This window comes from Grus americana, chromosome 4, assembly GCF_028858705.1.
Source record: "Grus americana isolate bGruAme1 chromosome 4, bGruAme1.mat, whole genome shotgun sequence".
NCBI lineage: Eukaryota > Metazoa > Chordata > Aves > Gruiformes > Gruidae > Grus > Grus americana.
In genome coordinates this window covers 30,580,474-30,600,272 of record NC_072855.1, presented here as the reverse complement: position 1 = coordinate 30,600,272, position 19,799 = coordinate 30,580,474, and the positions used below count along the sequence as shown (strand labels likewise).

Sequence of the window (19,799 nt, the reverse complement as noted above, 5' to 3'; positions counted from 1 at the left end):
TAACTACCTTTTTTTTTTTTTTTAATGCGGTTATATTTAACTTAGATCATTTCTCTGGGCGACAGGTGTGCTAGAAGGCAAGAGGATTGTTTAAGCAAATACTCTAGTGAAAGAAGTACTTGAGAAATACACCTCAACTGTGGTAGTCCTGGCAAAGTTCAGTATGAGCAGTTGCAGTTGTTTCACACTGTTCAATCTTACAGGAATAAAATTGATTTTGCCTATGAATATCTGTGGGTTTTGGGACTGTTATTTGAAATTAGATAGTATTTGATTGTTATAATAGAGGAATTTTACTTGATGGGACAAATAACTCTGCAAATTTTTTTTAAATAAACTATTGATTTTCATATATATCAATTTAAGACACTTTCTCAAAGGCGCTACAGACACTGCTTTCAGATTACCAAACATTACCTGTTTGAGTTAGAGTTTTTTTGTTGAATGTGAGTGCTAGTGTTTTTAAGGTCTGAGAATTTTGTTGGTAAGGCAAGAGTTACCTCTTCTTAACAAACAGTCCAAACAGGGGAAAAAAATAACTCCCAAGTTGATATTTAATAGTTTAAGATGTCATTCAGCCGTGTCTTGTTTTTATTTCCTCTGCTTCATGTTCTTACATAGAAAAGTTTAACACACATAGGTCAAATAAAAGGACGTGAGGAAAGCAAAGAGTGTTTTCTTTATTAATGCTCTAAGGACCCCATAAACTCTCTGTTGTAGCTAATTTTACACTTTTTGTACTCAGCAGTTTAAAAACTGAGTGGTAATTACTTTAAATTTGATTTGTAGTATTGGTTAATTATCTTGTTAGTATAGAATTTCACCGAAATCATGAGTCTTCATGGATGGATTGGTCTTGCCAAGGAAATTGCTGCTTTCGAGAACTTTGGGGTTTTGCTATTTTTTTTGGCCCTATTCTAAATTAGTGCAAAAAGTTGAAGATATAAATTAGTAGTGGAGTTATTGACCCCCATGCTCCCCACATGCTTTTTGTATGAAATGTTTTTACCAACTTGAAAAGTTGTGAGGTTTTCACTAAAAATAATAGACTTGTGTTGAAAATAGTTGTGAATCAAAAATGCAATTTTCTTCTCTAGGTAATTTCATCATTTGAAAACAGCTGCTTTTTAAGCTATGCACCCCTTCAGGAGAAATGTATAATTTGCTGTCTAAAGCTTCACAGCTTCAGCCGAATTTTGTAAATTGAAGATGATGGATAGTTCTCTTAGAATAGAAAATTAGTACCCTAATACAGGTTTTAATACAAAATACACAATATAATTAGGAAGAATTGGAATTACAGCTAAGGTGCCTTCCTTTTCATTGCATTGTAATGAGTTAGTTTTTCTTGAAGAAAAGACATTGGTAGATGTTTGAAGTTAAGAAAAGTGCATTTTAGTGTTTCAGTTTTCTGAAGTACTCATTTCTGTATGTATGTATGCTAGAAATTATAAAGGCCAGACGATAAAGCAGATCTAGAAATGTTTCTGAGGATAGATGGTATTAGTAGATAGTTGCATAGCAAAGAGAGTAGTAGTTGTTCCTGCCTTTCTTACCTTCTATTTATGTAGTTTGCAATGTATTTTTAACCTTTCTATGTTAATTGAGCTGATTCACCCTGTAGAAGGCTGTATTGGCACCAATGAAGGGGTGGCACAAGAACAGGAGAGAGTCGCTAGGCTGCTGGGAGAGCAGTAGCTGTGTTAAGGTAGCTTTATCTCTGGAAGGGAAAAAAAAATCTGAAATCACAGACAGACAGTGCCCAAACTGTTCAACTCTCTCATCTTCTACTAATACTGAATTATTATTAGTGGTATTGGTATTATTATTTTGAATGTAGTGGTTTTTCAGAATAGAAAGAAGTGTAGGAAGCTCAACTTTGGTCATGTGGCAGAGTCTGAAATGGAAGATTCCAGTGTCTCAGTGTAACTCTTGACACGAGCAAACTCAGCTATATCCATTGGGAAGATATCTCATTCACTTCTGTGGGTGGTCCACCTGGGAAAAACAACTTACTATTGCAGTTGGTTATTTGGTTACCTCAGTTAATGGCAGTTTGTAATAATTTGAAACTGTTTGTTGCACATTCCCCTGTTCATTTGTTGCAGGAGTTAAAGATGTGAAATGCAAAATCACGGAAGAGGAAGGAGACTCATGGTTAATGTAGCTGTGTGCTGCCCTGAAGGATTGAATTCTCAACCTCTGCTGCTGCCACACAATTCCTTTGTAATGCAAAGGCCACTTTAATTTTGGCATACCTCATGCCTGAGTGTTTAATTTCATAGCCTTAATATTCTCTTACCACACTTTTTTGTGTATAATATAAATTCTTAATTATAGCCACTTTCAGAGTGTATAATCATATACGTAAAAAGTTTTGGTGCTCTGCGGTTCTCATATATTTAGTGTTATGTGGAAGCAACAAGGCTTCATTGGTTCTCAGATTGTTTCTGCAGTTTAGCGTTGCATACTTTGGACTCTTTCCAACTGTTACATTTTGTCATTAAAATCACTGAATTAGTCTTATTCTACACTGATGTGCTGAAGAGTGTTGCTGACTATATTATAAAATTGTCATTAGTAGTATTAATATTTTATTAAATATAGATCATTAAAAATTAGATCTACCCTGTGAGATTCAAGACTGGTAAAGACATATTTAGAGAGTGAATCTTATGAAGTTTCGTAGATACTATGGGCATTCTTCATCTTCATGAAAAAAATGTAGCCAAAATAGGCACACATTTAACTACTTAAATGCTTTTTCCTTATAACCGTGTTTAATAATCTCAGAGTATGTGAGAAAGCATCAGTTTTGAAGTTAATATTATTTTACCCATAATGACAGCCTGGTACCACAAGATAAGTGGTGCTAGAATATTATGCTTATATTAAAACAGAAGAAAGCAGTTCCTGGAGTAAGACAGATCCATTTAAAGTGGATTTGAAAAATAAATATATGTGTTCTGTAGAGGTCCTCTTAGAGTTCCATTAAAAAGGATATTTGCAGATATCTGGGAAGATTTTCGATGTATGTTATTTTGGAATATGGCCAGATCCATAAAATAATATAGAGGAGGCAAAACTGTAATTTAGATGGATTTGGGTTATTTAGCCCCACATAAAATTGTAGCCATGTGTTGGCTAAGTTTTTTACAAGTCTCTAGGTTTTCACTAGTAAAGTTTTCCAAACACCTTGAAATTTTGTTCTCACTCAGATCTTCCATAATCTTGTCACAACTGAGCATCTTGGCATCTAAATCTGTTTACTATTCATAAATTAGGCAATCTGTAAATTAGGCATTCACTTGTCCAAAGGCATGTTGAAACCACACCTCAGGCACACCTATGGGATTGGACTCAGACCAAAACCTTGTGGTGACTCTCCCTTTTGTTCAGAAACACTAAGCGGGGAGGAGGAAGAGATTTTATTGATGTCTCCTTAAAAAAACCCAAACAAACCAAAAACCAACAAACAAAACCCCAAGCCCTAAAAATCTACTTCTCCTTGTGTATATGATGATTAAAGTCTAACAGGGCCAGATAGAGATATTAGGCCACTTATTTTCTTGGAGAAAAAGGAGGGGAGTATCTATGTTCTGGTCTGTGTTCCAAAAACTATTTTATATTTTCTTCCATTTAAAATTTTAAATTCCATTAGGAACTGGAAACCAGGACTTGTCTCTCTCATTTGGGTGCCCCTCCCCCTAGAGAGGCGTGCACACTGCTGGTTCTGCTCTGTCCAGCAAAGCTTTACTTTTTATTTTTTTCTTCCATGTTCTGAAGATTGTCACTGAAATGAGAAGTTATGAGTTGATCCATCTTCCCAGTGCAACATGGAGCTTGCTGAGAGATTATGGTTTGAATCCCTTCTGACAGAGTAGAGATTGACTTTCAGACTTCTCTGTTCCAGGTTACTGTGCTGTAACCCCGTGCTGCTGGACAAAATGAGAGCACATCTTTTTTCCTCCTGCTGGCATGTTAAAAGAATATATTACTCCTGATATTACTGTTCTGATAGGAAAAGCTTAGCTATGTACTTCAAGGACAGGGACCAGGATTATGAGTATTAACTTTAGCTGTGTCCTGTTCTAGGCCTTCAGAAACAGGCGAAGATGAAGGCATAATACTGTGTTCACTGCTTACCTTTACGTTTCACATCTCTACTAACTTTTTCAAAAGTCTTGCTGAGTGATGCAACTCTTAGTGGCTTTGGTACTTTAGATTTGTGGACCTGTTGTATGAAATCCCCTTTTTGTGCCCTGCTAATCATCTCTCTTAGTGAAGACTATAGTTTAGGGTAGTATGGCCTATTGTAGCCAGAGCAGGCAGCAAAACTTAATTACTAACTCATGACATGGTAGTGGTGTTGCTGTGGGACACTTATAAGAGAAGGTGTACCTGAGTGGGCTGATCATCCAGCATGATGTCTGAATTTTAAGTGCTTTATAGTAGGGTATAGAATTGCTAATAATGTCATTTTAGCTTGCAGCTCCACAAGTTTGTGAGTATACCTTGATTGCTTGCAGAAGGATGATCTGAGACCCCCTAAGAATCTTATTATCTGCTGAACTGGTAGATATCCAGAAAGTTCCAGCACTTTCTTTTAAATACCACTCGGGCAAGTGTTTGTGAACGTGGAGGAGGCAGGCCTGTAACTAGTGGCTATTGTAGGAGGGAGGAAAGATAATGTGTGAATTTCCTAACATGTGAATTAGAAATCTTGAGGAAATACGTATTTTTACATAGTAAATTATGATCTTAGAGAATGAGAGTATGAGATACTAAGCTGCCTAATAAAAAAGAAGGATGGATACTTCAAAATAAATGGTATTAATGTAGCTAATTTCATATTTCCAATTCTAAGAATGCTGCTGCTGTAAGTAAAACATAAGTTGCCATTTTTACATTTGACTAAAGTTTTTAATGACATAACACATATTAGTTTCTGGCATTTAAGAGCATTTGATGTGTTTGGTGGCTATTTCATTGCATGTTTAATGTAACGTCAGAGACTGGCATTTGCCTTTTGAGTTGTGGCTGTTACTGACGTGCACCCTGACAGAATAATATTCCATCAGTTTGGTGGCAGCTGGTGAGGTGGTGGCTATGAATTTGGAGAGGGCAAACTCCTGCTGGTGTGGTAAGTTAGAAATTTCATAATTTTTCAGATGGATCTTGTTAAAGAAATGCCAAAGTTTTGCATTTTCATCATTCATCCAAAAGGTTCAAGATATATTAGGGGAAAAACTGTCTTAATATATGGAGTAACTTTCCCAGTCCTTAGTCCCCTAAATGTGTATTTGAAAACTAAGTGCGAAGTTGTGAAAAGTCAGAGATATCAGAAAATGTTTTGCCAAAATCTGCTTATTTCCCTTGGCTCAGTAAACAACCAAGAAATTTTCTCCATTAAAAGCTGTAGGGAGTTGCTTTTTTTTTTTTAAACCTGATTTCCTACAAAAGCGTGATTTATGCTTTTTCCTTGTTTTCTCTCATTCTTTCCTTACGTATTCACCAGCAGCTTTTGAAATCATTGACGAATTGCAACCATGTTTGTACAAGGGATAGAAGTCTCGAAGACTGTAGTGTCACTACAGGTTTTGGGAAAAATGGGCAAACTGAGTAGAGAGAAACATGTCACTGCCCTCTCTTGAGAGGGAGAATGCAGTGTGAGTTTGGCACTGACCTGTTTTTTTCAGGACGCGCTAGGTCTGTGCTGGATAGAACAGGAGATGGTTTTATGTGCCAACGGGGCTTGAGGAGGCAGGCAGAACATTGGGCTGTTTTGGAAGGGGGTGGGGACTGAGAATATCATGGTGTGTTGGATGGGCAACAGGAGGGGAAGCTGGCTTCTCATGGGGGAGAGGAGAGCTATCAGAACGGTGCTTTACTGGCTGTTGAAGAATGATAAGCTGGTAAAAGATATTTTGACTGTTAACTAGGGAATTATTGCCCTGATCAGAATTAGATGGTAATATGTTTCACTCACTGCAAGGTTGCCTGACTCTTAGTTTGGTTTAGTATGTAAAATAAATCCTTCTGAAATTAAAGGAATAGCTTTAAGCTGTGATTAAATTTGTATTTTCCCATTGTTTTTGGGGAAAAAAATGGGTTTGGTGTATTTCTTTAAAAAGACTAGAACTCCAACCTCTCTTTCAGTAAGTAGTAAAGAGGAAAAGAAAGTGTAACTTGAGCTTAAGAAATAGTACTTTTCCATTTAAAGGCCATCGTGAATAAGCACTTTTAACAGTGGAGACAGAAAACCGAAAGGGGGATGCCTAAGGATTTCTCTTTATACCAGTTACTGTATGAAATATGTCCATTAATAGCCAAAGAATAAGATTTTTCTTTCAGCATAAGAAGAAAAGATAGTACCTCCCAAATGGGATTTCCTCTAAGCCCACTCTTCTGTCTTGTAACATGGAGTGATTAGTTGGAAAGCAGAAGGAGCTGGACTTCTGTCTAGAATGTTTCTCTGATTCTTTCCTGACTTGCCTATATTTGCATTACCTGTTAATTATTATAAACAGCAGACTGAAATTTACCTTCTAAGACTTTATCAAGTCACAGTGGAGAACTGTAGTATGTCCTGCTGATAGGCTTAGAGAAACTTCTCATAGACTTAATAATGGTGAAAGTGAAGAAAACTATTAGCTTGCTACTTTCATTTGTAGGGAATTCCCTGCTTAATAATGTCAAATATACTTTTTAAGCCTTCAGTAAACAATATAATTTCACAAAATTTATAGTATTCACAGATTTTAATTCATTAATTTCAAGTATTAAAATTCTTCAGTTTTAAAATACCATAATGGACTGCAAAATAGGTGACTTTGACTTGTCCTTTTTTTAAAGTAGTTTTCATAGTAACAACAAATATCCTAAGGGAAACTGGATTTTCCTCTGACTGTGAGTAGAAAAGCAAGTAGCAGCATGAATCACAGCTTCCAAGAACTGTCAGAATAGGAATGCAGATTCTCACATACACTTTCCTCGCTGTCAATTTTAATGTGGTAATGTGATTTAATAAAGTTTTTCTTGCCATCCACAGCAGCAACATTCATTATATGTAATCGAACTACTACTAGCAGTTGCATCGTTGAAGATGAGTTTGGAACTTATGATAACTCTCAGCAATGACTGGAACTTATGATAACTCTAACATCTCAGCAATTTTGCTTAAAATATGTTTTCTGAAAATGTTTTTGTTGTTAAAATACTGTACTTCAGTTTTTTCAAATTGGTTTTTTTTTAGCTCAGAAGCATTAGTTAAACATTTTGTGCTGCACTAAAACTTTGCATGAGATTTCATAGATAATAAGATACAGTTCCAGCGCTGAAGAGCCTGTGATCTGAATTTCACTGACATAGAAAATGAGGAGAGTGACCTCAGAAAGGGGGACAAGGATTTAAATGAATAAATGAGTCATAGTGAGTGAATTAAACAAGTTGTCATTTCTACGAACAGAATAAGGTAGATCAGCAAGGAGGAAGATGAGAATATAGAAGCTAAAGCAAGTCCAAATAGTATAGGGATTTGAAGGAAAAGAGGGAAAGTGTGTTATTTTGCAGGATCTGGAAAGCATAATAAAATCAGAAGAGTAGTCTGAATCAAGATGAAGAGTAACTAGAAGGTGTTAGGAAATGGGGCAGGAAAAAGATATGTAGAAACATAGATTATGTTGATGGATTTGGCTTTTATGAAGAAAAAAAAAAAGAGGCAGGAAAAAAATTTAAGAACGTGCTGGTTTGATTGGTTTGGCAGGAAAGTCAGGACAAAAATTCTAGTACTAAGAATTTTTTTTAACCCCTTAAGAAATTTAGCTTTCAATTTAACTTGCTTTTAAAGTGAGTGGCAAAACAATAGGCAACTGTGCCTGAAAAATTCAATCCCAGGCATTCGTGTTGCTCTATCACTACCTCCTATTACACCCAGTTTTTGTGTAAACTGGAGGACATCTTATGAGTTTCAGCAAATTGAGGTGGGGCTATAGAAGCCTCTAACGTCAAAAGTAATGGAGGCGCTACCGTTTTATCTAAGTCAGAAGGATCACAAAATTTTTCATTAAAATAATGGAAATTGCTTTTCAAAATTATTTTAAACTGGTACTACCTTTATATGGACAATGAAATTTACTGTTGATTTATATTGTGTTATGTTAATCTTTGTATTGCTGGCATAAGAAATGAAAAATAGTCTCTCAAACTTGTATAGATTGTTTTTTAAGATGGCACCTAGACACTTTTCCTGCCCCATATAGTTTGCCATTTCTTATCTATATACTGGTATTTGGTTAAAAATGTTGATTTTTCACATTAGAATATTTCATTTTATTGTGTAGAAAAGTAGATAAGTAGATTATAATGGTCTTCCTTTCTTATCCCATTAGGCTTTACAGTAGACCTTCTTCAAACATTGGTATTCTTCTTCCCCAGCTGCTTCTTTCTGTGTTGTATGTACTGGAGGACAAAGTGGTAAAGAACAGGGGTTTTGAGGTTCCTTTTTTGTTTTGTTACCTTATGTCAAAGGAAATCTGCCTATCCTTGTATATGATGGAAGGAAATAGATTTATATATACCTTAAAAGATATACTTTGCCACGTGGGAGTGCTGAATGGAAAACAGCAGTAGGGATAACTAGCAGTAGTTTTCCCAGCAGACTTGTCAGCAGTAAGATTATATTACCAAATTGGTGCACGTGTATTTAAAACACAGCACTATGTAGGAATACAGAATTTGTGATCTGTAGTAGACAGGGAGCTATTTCTTTGTGGAATAAGTTGTGTGTTTGTCAGTAGAAGTATCTGTTTGTATAGTTAACTTCTGCTTAGTACAGCTTACTGAAATTAATTTTTCATTAGTGAGGGGAAGACGTTTGAGTCTTTTTTGTGCTGTTGTGTACTGTGTTCTCTGAGGGTTTTAAACCGTGTTCTGAGGTAAATCACATGTCCTGTTTGAACCATATTACACAGACACAGTTAAGATTGCATTGATGTATTTTCTTTCTGTTCCATTTGTCTCACAGATTTGGATTTCAGGCAGTGCCAGAGCTACGTAAAAGGTGGTATGCAATTTTGAAGTTCTCCTTCATGTGTATTTACTTCATTATGTTGAATAGAGGAACTGGAACATAAAATTGTGGACAGTTTAGGAAGGGAAATAAAATGACTAAAATGGCAGGAGAGAAACCAGAGAGCAGCAATCAAGGACTCACCTCTAAAAGTTGTTTTGAATGTATACATCTGTATAAAACTGTGGGGTTTTTTGTTGTTGTTTTTCAGAAGACTGTGCCAAAGAAGACTTTTGCTCAGATGACATCACATTTGGACTACTAATGCTATCCACCCACTCTACAAGGCACAATGCATTTCTAGGTAATTTAAGTAAGTATGTAGATTTTATTGCTACTAGAACAGTAATGCTTTAAACAGAAGGATCTGTTTTTCAACCTCAGGCAAGGTAGACATTCCGCTTCAATTTGAGATTGAAATTAATGTTGTGTGGGGGCAAGAATAAACTTCAAATAAGCTTTTAATAAGCTTTTAATAAGCTGTACGCTGGAGAATGGAATGAAACAATTGAACTAACTGTACCTGAGCTGCCTTGGAAACTAGAAGGAAAAAAAAACCCCACCTCAAAAAACCCCCTCATGATGGCACTGTCCTCAGCAATGAAGTGTGCTGATGTGGCCATGTGGCTTCTGGAGACTAAAGGGATGCATTGCAGTGAATGAGCATATGTATTGCTATGCTCACAACTTTTTTTGGGTGGGTTTTTTTTTTTTCCACAGATGCTCTTGTTAAAGACAGGCTTAATACCCCATTAATGTAAGAATATATAGAAAGCAAAAGAATGCATCTTAATAGGTTCAAGTAGCAATATCTCTGTTCACATGTCATGTCATTTGTGAAAAGGTTGCATCTCCCCACTTCCTGGATTGAACACTGTGTACTATCCAGCTGAAGATGGGCCAGGAGGTGCAGATTTTCATCTTTGCAAGATTTGTCTTATCATGCAGTAAGGTTACCGATTGCTTTATACATCTGTGGTCACGTGAAGAGAAACACACAGACAGTAGTTTGTTTAAAGTTTGTCTTATGAGTGACAAAGGGATTCTGATTTGATGTATCATGAGGATCACAGCCATGGCCCCTGTAGCCTTCATGTATGTGTTAATATCTACTCAGAAAAATCATATAATTGTTAAACTTTTTCAGATGTTCTGAAACCACGAGAAACAGATATCTTTAGGTAGATCAGACATTGTGCCAATCTTGTTGAAACTGGATTATTTTGTCTTGCTAGCAGAAAGCCTTCCTGTATTCCTAATGGCTTATGCATTGGAGATGTTTGGTCATGCATGAAGTTTGGTTGTGAATGGAGTTACAGGTAGCAGTGCCTGTAGTTAATGGTGCTTGACACTTTCTGTTCTAAGACTGTGGGTTTAGTTGCTTATAATTTAGCAGTTGCTTATCATTGAGCAGTAATTCTTTGCATTATGTATCTGCTTCAGCTAAAACTTTACCAAAAGTCAGCCTGTGTCTGAGAATGAGAGGAGAGGGCGTAACATACTGTTTTCTTGATTCAACAGGCAATGAAATTCTTACCACTGGAAAGATAAAGCATGTGCATGTGTTAGAGCAAGCGTTCAAGGTTTCAGGAGAAAACTTAAACTCTTATGCTGCAGTATCAGACTACTTTTTTTTTTGTGCCATCCCAAACACTTACGTTAGGCGGCATGATAGATTTCTGAAAATACGGTTTATACCAGTTCAATGATTTGCCTAAATCCATTTCATCTGTCCAAATCAGATGAGGTAGATATATTCCAAATCCTTTTAGTCATAACCAGAGCTACTGAGCATGTTCTAGCTGGACTGTGAGAAGTAAACAGGCCTAATCTCCTCCACTCTGTTGTAATGTCAGGTACAAACACTGAGTAAGGAGACTTTCTTCTGCGCTTCTTTTGCTTTTCTTTAACCCCTTAACATCTACTGCTGATTCTGTCCTTCAAATGCTAATTCAGTAGTATATTTCCGTAACTTGTGCATTTTTGATTAAACTTTTCTATATTCTTTGATTTTTCTTCTTATTGCTGTTCTTGTGTTCAGAACAGATCATAATAAAATAAATTGTTCTGAACAATGCATACTGTGGTTAAAAGTTCTGAAAGACTTCTTTTTGAGCATCCTAAAAACTTATGCATGCTGTGCATCTTTGTTGCTTTTCAAGTAACCTTTTTAGACCATGAGGCCCTGCTTTGGTTTATTAAGAATTTGCATTTTCCAGGGTGTACTTCAGATTTGTTTACTGTTTGTCTCTCCATGGGCTCTTTTCCTTCACCTTTACAGTTTCGTTAGTACTTTTATTTATGCTTCTTCCTCAGAGGTTTTTTAACTTGTGCTGAAAATCCTCAGTTTAAAACTGTTCTTAAGTTACAGAACTTTTGTATTTACTTGTATAAAAACATCTTTTTATACATTTTTTCTTAATATTTTTCATAGAAGCTTGAAGAGCAAATAACTAAATATAGAGAAAATATTTTTGACACTGATTTGTGGAAATAGAAGAGAGATTTGAAAGTTGTTGTACTCTTTCTCATGGACTTGTGTGCATGTGTGAGTGCTTGCAGTAGTGCCTTTGTGCCTCTCTGGAAACATGCCCATGTCACTACTTGTGCAAAAACATGTTTACTCAGGAAAACAGGGAAGTCAAACTGCTCTCATACTCGGATTTGTTTTTATACACCTGCTGTAGAAGTGCAATGAATAAGGAGTAGCAGCAGCACAATCAGAGCCCATCCACAATGAACGGGAAATGTAGTATCATAGGGCAGTTAGTTATCTTGGTCATAATTATTGGGGCTGCTCTGCCTATCACAGTGAAGAAAAATTTCAACTCAAAATTCGATAGAGTTGTCATGGTTTGTTCTGGTTTTTGGCTGGGGTAGAGTTAATTTTCACAAGAAGCTGTGAGGGAACACAGCCAGGACAGCTGACCCAAACTAGCCAAAGGGATATTCCATACCATGAGGTCATGCTCAGCTTATAAGGGGGGGGAGATGGCCAGGGAAGAGGAGCTGCTGCTCAGGGATGGGCTGGGAATTGGGTCAGGTGAGCAAATTGCATTGTGCGTCACCCATTTTTTATAATCTGTTGTAAGTATCGTTGTTGTTATTTCTCTCTCCCTCTGCTGTCCCAGTAAACTGTCCTTATCCCAGCCCACGAGTTTTACCTTTTTTTTACCTTTTTTTTTCCCCCCCGATTCCTCTCCCCATCCCACTGGTGAGGAGGAGTGAGCGAGCGACTGCATGGTGCTCAGCTGCCAACTGGGGCTTAACCACGACAGTCCTTTTTGACACCCAATATGGAGCCCGAAGGGTTGAGATAATGACACATCTGACCAAAGCGTGTTAAAGTAAATTGTTATAAGCATTTATTGTATTAGGTGACTAGTTCCTGGTCACAGTGGTGTTTTGTTTGTTCACATGGCTGTTATGTAAATCCTTACTTGCTGTTGGTGTTCCCTGCGGTGCTGTTCACCACCTCTGGGAGAGGGGTCAGGATTCTCATTTTGTTGTACCCTGTAATATCAACTTATGATAACATCACTGACCATGAGGTTAAGCTGGTATTTGTGTGTGGCGTTGCTTTCATGTCCATACCTCGGATGACATCTCTTGGAATTTATTAATAATTGCACCTGGTCTATGGGGAAGACGGGGAGACGGAGGGGGGGGAATGATACCTTTTTTCTCCTGCTCTTTCACCTTCCCTTTTTCCTTCAGGCTAGTTACAACACCTTTTGAGACTGTTGAATACCCTTGGGATGTTCAAGCCAGCATGCTCCTGTTGCTATGTCTCCTGAATGTGTTCCAGGTCTTGTTTAGGGTTATAAAAAAATATTTTAAAAATACCACTCAGAGATCTGCCCTGAGGCTGGATAGTCAGGGGTGGCATGGCATGTGGGAGAATACGGGCAGGTATCTAGAGAACTTCTCGCCTCCAATGGTTTGGAACTTCGCTCCCAAACAACTGCAGGACCCTGATAAAATGAAAGACTATTTGAAAGGTGAATGCTGTGGCTCTTCCAAAGAGGCACAACTTACAGCACTGTGCTGGGCCTTAGCTAGTATCTACCAAAGTCTGCTCGACAGAAGGCAGCGCCATCGGGGGGAGAGGGGGAAAACAGACGGACAGTCACTGTGGCTATTCCAACCCCAGTGACAGGCGCTGCAGCTGGACCAAAAACCCAACCTATAAGTCACCCTTATACACAAGAAGAAATACACAAAAAAGTCAGTTTCCTTAGTAAGGGATGGCGATAAACCAGGACCATCACAAGAACAGGAGGAAGAGGCAGAACCAGAGAAAATCACTCGATCCCTGTCCCCGAGTGAGCTGTGAGATATGCGAAAAGATTTCAGCTGCCATCCAGGTGAGCACATCATTACCTGGCTGCTCCGATGCTGGGATAACGGGGCCAGTAGCCTGGAATTAGAGAGTAAGGAGGCCAAGCAGCTGGGATCCCTGTCTAGGGAAGGGGGCATTGACAAGGCAATTTGGAAAAAGACACAAGCCTTCAGCCTCTGGAGGCGACTTCTGTCAGGCATGAGGGAAAGGTATCCCTTCAGTGAAGATGCTGCATGTCATCCAGGCAAGTGGACCACCATGGAGAGAGGTATCCAGTACCTGAGGGAATTAACTGTGGAGATGATTTGTTATGACCCGGACAACGCACAGTTGCACACAGATCCAGATGAAGTCCAGGGTACCCAACCCGCGTGATGGAAGTTTGTATGGAGCACACCATCGTCATACACCAGCTCATTGGCAGTGATGGACTGGAAAGGCAAAGAGGCGCCAATGGTGGATGAAGTAGTTGGCTGACTGCAGCAATATGAAGAAAATCTCTCTTCCTCTCTTGCCTCAGCTGTGGAGAAACTGTCCTGGAAGGTACAGCAACTTGAAGAGAGTATGTCCTATTCCCCACCTGCATGGACTAGTATCTCAGTTATTAGGAGTAAGCGTTCCTCTGCTCAAGAGAGAAGACATAGAGGGTACACACCATGAGGCACCCTGTGGTTTTACCTGCGTGACAATGGAGAGGACGTGAGGAGATGGGATGGAAAACCTACCTCAGTCTTACAGGCATGAGTACATGAGTTGCAAGGCAAAACAGTCACAAAAGGGGATTCTTCCAGGAAAAATGCCCCTCCAGTTTCCAGCAGGCAGTTCTCCAGAGCGAGCGGAAAGCCTGATCGTAAATATGATCCTCCTGAAGGGACTTCTAAGCCACTTTTGCAAGAAGTGAGTAATGAATACGATAAGCAGGATTAGAGGGGCCCTGCCTCCAGCCAGGTGGAGGAGAGGGACAATTGGGTTTATTGGCCTGGCACGTCAGATCCATAAGAGTCTAAGGCTCTAGTGGACACTGGTGCACAGTGTACCCTAATGCCATCAAGCCATGAAGAGGCGGAACCCATCTCTGTTTCTGGAGTGACAGGGATCCCAACAGCTAACTGTACTGGAGGCTGAAGTGAACCTGACTGGGAATGACTGGGAAAAGCACCCTGTTGTGACTGGCCCAGAGGCTCCGCTCCGTGCATCCTGGGCATACACTGCCTCAGGAGAGGGTGTTTCAAGGACCCAAAACGTCCTTTTGGCATAGCTGTTTTGGAGATGGAGGAAATTTGAACCATTGTCTATTTTGCCCAGTCTCTTGGGGGACCCTTCTGTTGTGGGGTTGCTGAGGGTCAAAGAACAACAGGTGTCAATTGCTACCACAGCAGTGCACGGGCAGCAATATTGCACCAAGACTCCCTGATTCCCATCCATAAGCTGATTCGTCAACTGGAGAGCCAAGGGGTGATAAGCAAGACTCACTCACCCTTTAGCAGTCCCCTATGGCCAGTGTGGAAGTCCAGTGGGCAGTGGAGACTGACAGCAGACTATTGTGGCCTGAACAAAGTCACGCTGCCACTGAGTGCTGCCGTGCCGGACATGCTGGAACTTCAATATGAACTGGAGTCAAAGGCAGCCAAGTGGCTCTCAATCCCTTTGGCGGCAGAGTACAGGCCACAGTTTGCTTTCACTTGGGGGGTGCCCAGTACACCTGGAATTGAGTACCCCAGGGGTGGAAACAGCCCCACCATTTGCCATGGACTGATCCAGACTGCATGGGAACAGGGTGAAGCCCTGGAGGTCCTGCAGTACATTGACAATATCATTGTATGGGGCAACTCAGCAGAAGATGTTTCTGAAAAAGGGGAGAAAGTAATCCAAATCCTTCTGAAAGCTTCTTTTGCCCTAAAATGAAGTAAGGTCAAGGGACCTGCACAGGAGATCCAGTTTTTAGGAATAAAATGGCATGATGGGTGTTGACAGATCCCACTGGTTGTGATCAACGAAATAGCAGCTATGTCTCCACTGACTATCAAAAAGGAAACACAGGCTTTCTTAGGCATTGTGGGTGTTTGGAGGATGCCTATTCCAAATTACAGTCTGATATAACCCCAGCTGGTAGCTAAGCACCACACAGCTGCTCACTCACTCCACGGATGGGGAGGAGAATCCGAGGAAAAACGTAAAACTCGTGGGTTGGGATAAAGACAGTTTAATAGGATAACAAAGGAAGAGAATAATAGTAATATTGAATACAAAACAAGTGATACAGAAATGCAATTGCTCACTGCACGTGGAAAAAACCAACCTGATGTCCAGTCTGTTTCCAAGCAGTGATCCCACCTTCCAGCTAGCTTTCCCAGTGATAAACTGAGCATGATGGCATATGGTAGGGAATATCCCTTTGGCCAGTTTGGGTCAGCTGCTCTCCCAGCTTTTTGTGCACCTGGCAGGGTGTAAGAAGCTGAAAAGTCCTTGACTTGGTGTAAGCACTACAACTACCCAGCAACAACTAAAAACATCAGTGTGTTATCAATATTATTCTCATACTAAATCCAAAACATAGCACTATACTGGCCACTAGAAAGAAAACTAACTTTATCTCAGCTGAAACCAGGACAAAGGTATAGAGAACTAGTGATCTGAAAAAGGTCTCTTGGTTCCTAACTGAGATTTAAGGGAAAAAAGATATTGTTTCTGAGCAAGCTAAGGGATTATCCTAGGTTTTACATTTGGATCAGGGGAGTTGACTTAAATTAATGAAACAATGTAGTGGAGTTGCTGACCAAAGCAAAGGTATGCCCTAGGCCAGGCAGAGAGGAGGGAGAGGTGCTATGTGGGAGAAATCACCACCTTGTTTATCTAAAGATTCATGTTATGAAACAAATAAATACAGACTTACAAGACAGGCTGGAAACTTCTAGTTCCACTTCCTTTTGTTGAAACTAGAATGTATAGTGTAGAGGATGATCTTCCACCCCTCCCTTTTGTTTATTATAGAACTACACTGAACTTTGTTTTCAAATATTTTGGGGTTTTTTGTGTTGAAGTGACCCAAGAGCATCTGGTGTTCAAGAGTTACAGGAAGATGGAACTGGTGTTCCTTACAGGAGTAAATGGAATGATTTATTGTTTCTTAGATTTTTATGGATTAAAAATGTACTATTGAATTCATACTAAAACTCTGTAATTGCTTAATAGGGTTTAAAAAATCAATGGTATAAATTATATTTAATGTTGATGAAAATTGCTGCTGATTTTTTTTTTGTTATTAAAACCAGAATTACTTACAGATTCTGGGTTTTGCTTTGAAGCCCAGGTCCACACAGAAGGAAGCTCCTGAAAGGAAAACGATTGTTGTTATCCTTAAAATTTTCAATTTATATACATGTGAAAGTTTGTATATCTTGTTTTGAGGTTTGTTTTTTGTTTTTCTTAAAAGACATTTTTTCTTTAGGAATTATTTAAAGAGATCTGATTTTCTTTTCATCTGAATTTTAGCAAATGCAGAGTGAATCCCCCTTTTTCATTTGTAAATCTCTTCTGGAAAATTACTTGGATGCTGTATATTGAATGACAGTGAAACTAGGTGAGTCTCTGAATATTTTGCTTATTCTAAGCAACTAATGAGTTAATCGTGTGTGACAAAATCCTGTTTACAATTTAGACTGCTAAGAGAAACTCTGGCATTTAACCTAAAATCTAGAAGATTAAATTATTATATAAACAAATGACATAGCTCAGAAAGGGGAAGGAAAAAAAAAGGCAAAGATTAAGCAATATATTCCTGGCTTTACTCCTAAGGTAAAAAGCTGTGTATATGCCAAATATAATTTTATCTAGTGTTTCTGTAATGAAATTCTTCCATAACATAAGTTGCTTGATCAGTGTCCCTTAACATTTCTGGCATGGTGTTGCTGTGGCTGTTCTCTGAGATGATATCTAGAACCAGGCTAATTTCAGTCTTACAGTCAACTAATATTCCCGTGTCATTAACCTGTTTTTTTCTCAATTCACACAGTTGCATAGCACTGGATTTAGAGATCAGTTTGAACGATTGAAGCAAACACATGTTCATTTTAGCCCTTCTAAATTTTATTTGAGTTGGTAAGTTAAATCACAGTGGTAGTGCTTACATGGCTGTCTCAGTCTATACCATCTGAATTTCCAAATTAAAAAAACCCAACACTGACAGCTCTGTCTGAAAGTTCAGAGATGCCAGAATCTTTAGTTTTTTCTTGCTATATTTAATGGCACAGGTAATGGGAGGAAATAAATAAATGAGAGAAAAATCTGAAACAAGAGGGAAACAAGAAAAGAAGTAAAATATTTAAGGGAAAAAAGGACATGAAAGATGGAGTGAAGAAACAAAGCAAAGAGAAATGAAGCCAAAGTGATAGGGATATTCAGTTTCATGTCTTCTGCTGAATTCTGCAATAGGGGAAATAAATTCCTCTTGTGGTAGCCAGTAGATTGCCATGTACTATGATTTTTATTTATTTGTTGTGATAAGGAGTTAAGAATGAAAGCTTACAGAATTTTTCTAGAGTAATTCAGTACCCTCAAGTATTCTGCTTTGTGAGATGACACCTGCTTTGGTTAGTCTGGTTTGGAAAGGTAGGATACAATTCAAGTGTATGCATTACCATTTTGATTTGGATCGTTAATACTGTCTTAGAGAAAATCTCTCAGTTATCTCCCCTTACCCCATACTTGCTCACAGTGTTTGAGCAACATTCCTTTCCCAGAAAACTAGTTTTTAAGTTCTCCTGCAGGTGCAAAGTGCTCTTCTGTGTCTGCGGGGGACATAAAGGTCTGAATCAGTTATTAAATCCTTGGAAAACTTTGAATGGCCTCTGTGATGGTGATGTTTGCTCTGCATACCAGGTGAAATCTAATCCAAAATAAACCCTGTTGAACAGCTAGCATAGGACTGCACCATCTGCTTTGATCTACTGATCCATTTCTGCTGCTCCAGTTTACTTGTTAATGGAGACATAGCCAAAATCGTTCACTTTGCTTATAGGTCAGTAGATGAGGGCCATGAACATCTGTGATATAACTGGATTTGTAGAACAGATACATAAGTATTGATGCTAATATTTACAACTTTCAAAGTGCCACAAATGTCCTTTGCAACTTTTGTTAATACAAACTGTTGAGGAAACAGATAAATACTACAAGTCACAGTAAATCAAATGGCTAAATCATAACTGCCTTCTGAAATTTTGATTGTTTAGTCTGGTTTTTATTCCCTGCTTATATTTTAAAGTGTTACAAATAGGAATCTTCAGAATTTTTATACAGAATTCTAGAATTTGTATACTTGCCACCCTATGTGTTTTGCTTCAGCTGCTCATCTGCACTGAAAAAAAACAAGTCTAGTGTTTTATTGTAGTCATTAAGTAGGAGCAAGACAAAAAAATGAAAAAGAGATGGTCTTTACAGGTGTTGGAAGATCTTATGATCTTTCTGTGCATTGAGGTGTCGTGAATCAAGACAGACTTTTTTTTTCCCCTCCCTGGACTGAATTCCTCAATTTGAGGTTGTAGGTGGCAGTTGTTAAGGTTTTGAAAATTTAAGTAATATTTAGTTGCCAATGTTAACTCATTTTATCTTGAAGTAACAGTTGTAAGAGTTCTCCCTATCTGCCTCATGTAATTTTAGGTTCAGAGATTCCCAAGAATTTGGCACACTTACTGCTAGTGTAACATCCCATATGTGTAAGCCAATGATTAGAACTAAACTCAGTTATATTTCTTGTTTATTAGATCTTTGCAGAATCTAGGCCTTAGCTTTCAGCATTTTTTTCTGGAAAATTTCCAAGATTCAAATAAGACTTCTATTGATGGGGACATTTAAAACAACAGCCCTTTAATATAATAATTAAAAAAATATATCTAAGCTTGTAGCAGCACAAGTATCAGCAGCATTTTGGACTTTTTTTTTTATTAAAGGCAGTGATTTTTTTCAAACTAAGTTATTTGCGGTGTTATTTTAATTGTTTTTATTCAGTCTGTTCCCTCATGTTGTAACTAGCATAAACATGTTATAAAAGTTAGCATATTTTGCTCTCCTAAGCTTAAGCATCTCTCCATTGAATTTGTATAATCCTTTCTAAAGGAGCAATTATTACTGCCACGTGTGTACATAGCACTTTAGCTAACAAAAAGCCAATGCATTAAGTAAAAATCAAAATGTAGTACTTAGCTGCTTCATACAGCAGTTTTGGGAGGAGGCCTCATTGAAACAGATACAAGCCTCATTTTAAAATGAATAAAAATGTTGAGAGTCAAAACGCGAGAATTGTAAGCCAGTAAGTTATGAAGAATCCTCATTATGTTAAGTAATCTTGTCTTACAAATATTGTACTGTTATGCTGAAGTGTAGATTTAA

At 38.2% G+C, this 19,799-nt stretch overlaps 1 protein-coding gene across 17 annotated transcripts in view; it reads left to right on the top strand.

Annotated features, from left to right (window-relative positions):
* The window catches only part of CLOCK (clock circadian regulator), a 67,469-nt gene that overhangs the window by 2,041 nt on the left and 45,629 nt on the right, over positions 1-19,799 (top strand). For 5 of the 17 annotated variants that reach the window (XM_054823340.1, XM_054823334.1, XM_054823336.1 and 2 more), the window contains exons 2-3: positions 9,282-9,383; positions 16,905-16,992. The gene's annotated coding sequence lies outside the window, so the exon portion shown is untranslated. Of the gene's footprint in view, positions 1-9,025; positions 9,062-9,281; positions 9,384-16,904; positions 16,993-19,799 lie in introns of all 17 variants that reach the window. The other 12 variants (XM_054823345.1, XM_054823342.1, XM_054823335.1 and 9 more) reach the window with 8 other exon arrangements.